The sequence below is a fragment of the Balaenoptera acutorostrata genome, chromosome 2 (genome assembly GCF_949987535.1).
Source record: "Balaenoptera acutorostrata chromosome 2, mBalAcu1.1, whole genome shotgun sequence".
Taxonomy (NCBI): Eukaryota; Metazoa; Chordata; class Mammalia; order Artiodactyla; family Balaenopteridae; genus Balaenoptera; species Balaenoptera acutorostrata.
Window position 1 is genome coordinate 71807771 of NC_080065.1, and position 6896 is coordinate 71814666.

The window sequence follows — 6896 nt, forward strand, 5'->3', positions numbered from 1 at the left end:
ATCAATGGCAGAATAACTGAAACAGAAGAAAAGTTAAGTGACCTGATAGGTAAAATAGTGGATATAACTACTGCAGAGCAGAATAAAGAAAAAAGAATGAAAAGAATTGAGGACAGTTTCAGAGACTTCTGGAACAACATTAAATGCACCAACATTCGAATTATAGGGGTGGCAGAGGAAGAAGAGAAAAAGTAAGGGACTGAGAAAATATTTGAAGAGATTATAGTTGAAAACTTCCCTAATACAGGAAAGGAAATAGTTAATCAAGTCCAGCAAGCAGAGAGAGCCCATAAGGAAAGAAACGCCAAGACACATATTAATCAAAGTTTTAGCCATAGCAATCAGAGAAGAAAAAGACATAAAAGGAATCCAAATTGGAAAAGAAGAAGTAAACCGGACACTCTTTGCAGATGACATGACACTATAGATAAAAAATCCTAAAGATGCCACCAGAAAAATACTAGAGCTAATTAATGAATTTGGTAAGGTAGCAGGATACAATTTTAATGCACAGAAATCTCTTGCATTACTATACACTAATGATGAATAATCTGAAAGAGAAATTAAGGAAACACTCCCACTTACCATTGCAACGAAAAGAATACAAACCTAGAAATAAACCTACCTAAGGAGAAAAAATACCTGTAATGCAGAAAACCATAAGACACTGATGAAAGAAGTGAAAGATGATACAAACAGATGGAAAGATATACCATGTTCTTGGATTGGAAGAATCAACATTGTGAAAATGACTATACTACCCAAAGAAATCTACAGATTCAATGCAATCCCTATGAAACTACCAATGGCATTTTTCACAGAAGTAGAAAAAAAATTATTACAGTTTGTATGGAAACACAAAAGACCTTGAAAAGCCAAAGTAATCTTGAGGAAGAAAAATGGAGCTGGAGGAATCAGGCTCCCTGACTTCAGACTATTCTACAAAGCAACAGTAATCAAGACAGTATGGTACTGGCACAAAAACAGAAACATAGATCAATGGAACAGGATAGAAAGCCCAGAGATAAATCCATGCACATATGGTCACCTTATCTTTGATAAAGGAGGCAAGAATATACAATGGAGAAAAGACAGCCTCTTCAATAAGTAGTGTTGGGAAAATTGAACAGCTACATGTAAAAGAATGAATTTAGAACACTCCCTAACACTGTATACAAAAATAAACTCAAAATGGATTAAAGACCTAAAAGTAAGGCCAGACACTATAAAACACTTATAGGAAAAGATAGGCAGAATACTCTGTTACATAAATCACAGCAAGATCCTTTTTGACCTACCTCCTAGAGAAATGGAAATAAAAACAAATATAAACAAATGGGACCTAATGAAACTTAAAAGCTTTTTCACAACAAAGGAAACCATAAATAAGATGAAAAGACAACCCTCAGAATGGGGGAGAATATTTGCAAATGAAGCAACTGACAAAGGATTAATCTCCAAAATTTACTAGCAGCTCATGCAGCTCAATAACAAAAAAACAAACAACCCAATCCAAAAATGGGCAGAAGACCTAAATAGACATTTCTCCAAAGAAAATATACAGATTGCCAACAAACACATGAAAGGATGCTCAACATCAGTAATCATTAGAGAAATTCATATCAAAACTACAATGACATATCACCTCACACCATTCTGAAGGACCATCATCAAAAAATCTACAAACAATAAATGCTGGAGAGGGTGTGGAGAAAAGGGAACCCTCTTGCACTCTTGGTGGGAATGTAAATTGATACAGCCACTATGGAAAACAGTATGGAGGTTCCTTAAAAAACTAAAAATAGAACTACCATATGATCCAGCAATCCCCCTACTGGGCATATACCCTGAGAAAACCATAATTCAAAAAGAGTCATGTACCACAATATTCATTGCAGCACTTTTTACAATCACCAGGACATGGAAGCAACCTAAGTGTCCACTGACAGATGAAATGATAACGAAGATGTGGCACATATATACAATGGAATATTACTCAGCCATAAAGAGAAACAAAACTGAGTTATTTGTAGTGAGGTGGATGGACCTAGAGTCAGTCACACAGAGTGAAGTATGTCAGAAAGAGAAAAACAAATACCATATACTTACACATATATATGGAATCTAAAAAAAAAAAAAAGGTTCTGAAGAACCTAGGGGCAGGACAGGAATAAAGACGCAGATGTAGAGAATGGACTTGAGGACATGGGGAGGGGGAAGGATAAGCTGGGACGAAGTGAGAGAGTAACACTGACTTATATACACTACCAAATGTAAAATAGATAGCTAGTGGGAAGAAGCTGCATTGCACAGGGAGATCATCTTGGTGCTTTGTGACCACCTAGAGGGGTGGGATAGGGAGGGTGGGAGCAAGATGCAAGAGGGAGGGTATATGGGGACATATGTATACATATAGCTGATTCACTTTGTTATACAGCAGAAATTAACACAACATTGTAAAGCAATTAAACTCCAGTAAAGGTGTTCAAAAAATTATAATAAATTCTAGGCAGCCTGAAAGTCCTAAAAAAAAAAAATGTTTATGAACTGTGGTTATTTATATTTAAGCATTCTAGTTAAAATTCTGTTGAATGTTGTAAGAAAAATACTAATTGCAAATAATGTAGGAACTAATTTGTACTGATCATAGCTGCATTAAGGCATCAGAGAGGAAAAAAAAAATTTTAGCATTTAACATCGCTCCTACAATTCATCTTTTACCATCATTGAGCAATGAAGTACACACAGTGAGAAAATTGACAAGTCTATTTTGGTAGCAGCAATTCCAATAAGTCATAGCTATTTGTCACCCAAATGTGACAAGACATATATTTTTTTACCACTCCTATATATCTGTATATTAATGCTATACTTTTTTACATTAAATATTCCTAATATTTAATCAGTGTTATTTACTTAGGAAGTATATGAATAGGATTAAATTAAAAATCCATTTCTTATATACAACTAAAATATAAACCATATGCTTCCAATATACAGTCACAAAAGAACATTAACACACATTGTTTAATATCCTGTGTTAAATAATCTGTGCCTTAGTTCCTCACATTGGCAAAATATTTCAGTAAACAAATTTTTTTTTTCTGTCCTTGGTCAGTAATTCATCACTTAGTAAACTAACTATATCATTCTCTAGTTCAGGTTAACCAAGTAGAATTTTGACAGAAATTTTGTTTTTTACTCATTTAATATTTTCCACACATATAAAATAGTAATATTCAGTCAAACAAAAGTTCTTACCTACCTAAATACTTACCAATTTTTGGATTTTTTTAAGCCATTTAATTTTTTTTTCTTGTATTATAGAGTTATTGTCTCCTTTCTTTTTTTAAAATTTTTATTGAAATATAGATGATTTACAATATTGTGTTAGTTTTAGATGTATAGTAAAGAGAGTCAATTATACATATAAATATAGATGTATATATTCTTTTTTTTACATTCTCTTCCATTATAGGTTACTACAAGATACTGAGTATATTTCCCTGTGGTATACAGTAGGTCCTCATTAAGCCATTTAAACTTAATAGATATTATATTTTCCATTTTAATCTTCTCACTCTGTCTTTTGTATTCTCTCAGCTGTTAGTCTGCTTTCAACTGCCTGTTGTATTATGCAATATTTTTTTATCTCATCAAATTTTATAAAATGAATTAATTTAAATTTTCCAAGGCCCAGATTTAGAGACATCTGATATGAATAGTGAGCATATCTAATTTAGTTAGATCTCTTCCTGGACAATTTTGATAGTACTGGTTTGGTTTCCTTAGGATAAAATAAAACTCTGTAAATATCTCCTTCCCCCTCATTATTCTTCATGATCTTGAGTTTTGTTTGGGAAAACATGTTTTTCTCATAATCAGTACTTTTTTCCCCAGTACGTATGCTTCACCTCTCTATCTCCTCACTACCTTCTCCATAATAAGAAACTGCCCACAACATGACAAAGAATGCAGATTTGTCTGAGCTCTTCCTGAAACTACTGGGAGGAACTGAATGCTTCAATTGATGTTGTTTCCTTGTTAATGTAAGCCCAGAACTGCTAGTGTTCTTGACAGAGACAGTGCCTACATGAGAATGAAATTTTGAAATTCAGTTCATTTCCACACAAAAATATCCAGGTATATATATCCGTATCCATATATATACACACATATATACAAATATATATATACATACATATACACATTTCTTTTTACTCAGGATGTAATGAAGAAGAATGTACCCTGAGTCCTGATGCCCTTCTCTAGTTTCTCCTGGCAAAAGAACTTGCAAAAATGTTAATCAATGTGGTGACAGGAAAAATATTTTGTATTAATCTGGCCTTGTCTTTCTGTAGTGAATTATTGTTCTAATTTTACCTGATCTTGACAGAATTAGGAAATTTTTGATATCCATCCCATGATTATTTGAGTTACCATAACAGAGGTTTAAGTTTTACGTATACGTTTGTTTAGATGACTATCTTGAGCCTTGATGCTTGTTAACCGCAACAATGGTTGTGTAAAGTTGCAGCACTGTTTTTAGAAACTAAGCTTATTTGGATGTGTCCTCACTTTTGGAGTTCAAGTTTTTCTGCTTTGACTCCTGGATTATTTATAAGTTTCTGTGTTGTCTGCATTCCAGAGAAATGAGGGAGATATTAAAACCTTTTGGCATAGAAGTGTCTTCCTGCTGGAGTGACACCTCCTCAACTTACCCTCCCTGTGACAGAAGTACTGGGAAACTTTCAAAATAATATAATTAACAATCCCCTTGAAAATTTTAGCTGTTTTTGCATTGGGCCAAATTTGCTAATCTGTTTACGCCATACACCATATGTGTCACGTGTTCTGATGTAGAATATTGAATGATCTAGTTTTGTTTGGATTACTCTCCCCTGTAGGTCCACTATCTTATGGTGAAAGCATAGGTTATTAATTTGTGATCTCTCTTATTTTTTAATATATAGGCATTTTAGTTTTTGTTTGTTTAGTGACTTTTCTGCCTAATTATGTAAATTCTGTATCTGTGTCATATGTGGTCCTTGGGTTTCTACTAGATTAACTTTGTAGTCAACTAATGATTGGACAGAAATTTCTTTAAGTGTCTGAAAGCATTAAGGCTCCTTGTTTTGGTGAGGGGCTTTGTATAATTGGGCATGCCTTCAACAATCAGACAGCTTGCAATTCTGCTTTACTTTTACTTCTTGATTTCACAGAACTTCAAGTTCAGTCAGGGTTGAGAGATCAGATCCTTCTTAGGTCTTTCCTGAACATGTGCATAGCTATATTTACACATGAGGCCTCTAGATTCCCAGGCATATGCCATTGTTTTTCAAAGCCCCTATGGTCATCTTACTCCTCACCTTATTACTTTCTTACCTTATTCCTTTAGCCATAGTGTTAAATTATTTGACAAATGTACTGCAGCCCTCCCCTTGGGTCCTCAGAAGTTTTTATCACTAGGTCAAATAAAGACAGGCGTTTTGATTGGGGTCTTCAGGGAACAACAGACAATCAAATAATGAATTTTCTCTGAGAATGAAGCTTTGAAAGAGTTCCTGCCCCATTTGGCTCCCTCTAGTACCAGGAATATAGCCTGTTATTTTTCAAAGCTGCTTCAGATTTGAGGGCCAGAGGTGGAACTAGGGTAAATATGATGCCACACATTTGCTATTCTTTAAGAGATTCAGCCACTTTTCTTGAGTAACTGCCCCTTGGTTGACACAAGCTTTTGGTTAATGTCCAGAATTCTAAACATTTTGATTCTGATAATTTTTGCGCTTTTTTTTGGGTGGTTTTATGGTGGGATGAATTTTCAGAGGTCCTCACTCTATTTTCACTGATATTGACCAATTACCTTCCATTTTGAATTGAGCACTCAGGGGCAACAGACCTAAATAACTTGTCCAAAAGGTAGTAAAAATGGTGCTATTTACACAAGACCTATCCACAAAATGTGTATGATACACATAATTCTAAAATTATGTGTAACTACTACCCTTCTGGAGGAAGTGTCCATGATTATTAAGAAATTTTCTATACATATAAATATATTATGTGTCAGATTGAAATTCTATAGCTTTGATATAACATTGAATAAAACCTGTACTTTTAAACCATATCAACTTTATTACAGTCTTCCAGAAACTCAGTAAGTTTGATGAATTGTGGCTATGCAGATTCAAATAGTAGGTGCTTGTTCTGCGTTCATTTTAGAAGAAATAGTCTTATAGAATAAAGGGTAAAATCTTTCTTTCAGTTTTCTTACTTCCCTCAAGTGATGTATAGACTTTTTTTCTGAATTGCTAGGCCTTTCTATTAAGTGTGATATCTCACAAAGGTGCCTGATCTCCATTTCCTGAAAGAGGGAATTGGAGTATGAATAGAGGCTGACCTCATTTCATTCCTCTTTGATTGTACTGGAGTGGCAAGCATTCTTTATTGTACAATAGGGAGAGCATATGTGATGATTGAGATTGTACTGACAAGACCGGAAAACTCAAGTTGTGATTTCTCTATTAAGTAAAGGCCTTTTCAAAAGGCAGAAAAGATTAATAGGTAGTAATATTAGTTCTCTGGTTTCCAAAGCTGTAGACAATTCTTGATAGGTAAACTCTTTTCTATCATTTCTTAATATGAACAAAAGATCATGAAATGTTCGTATAATTGCTAGTTAATTTATCCGTAGAGAGAATGATTGCCTAGTAATATACCTAAAAAGTAAAATAATTAAGATAATAAATTTTTATAGTTATAGCATTTTGATGGGTATAAATTATTCTTCCTGCTTTCACTTAATTAAAAATTATTAGAATTTGCATATTTAAGTACACACATCTGATGTTGTGCTAGTACTAAGTCACACAACCTCTCTTGTCCTCTCTTCTTAA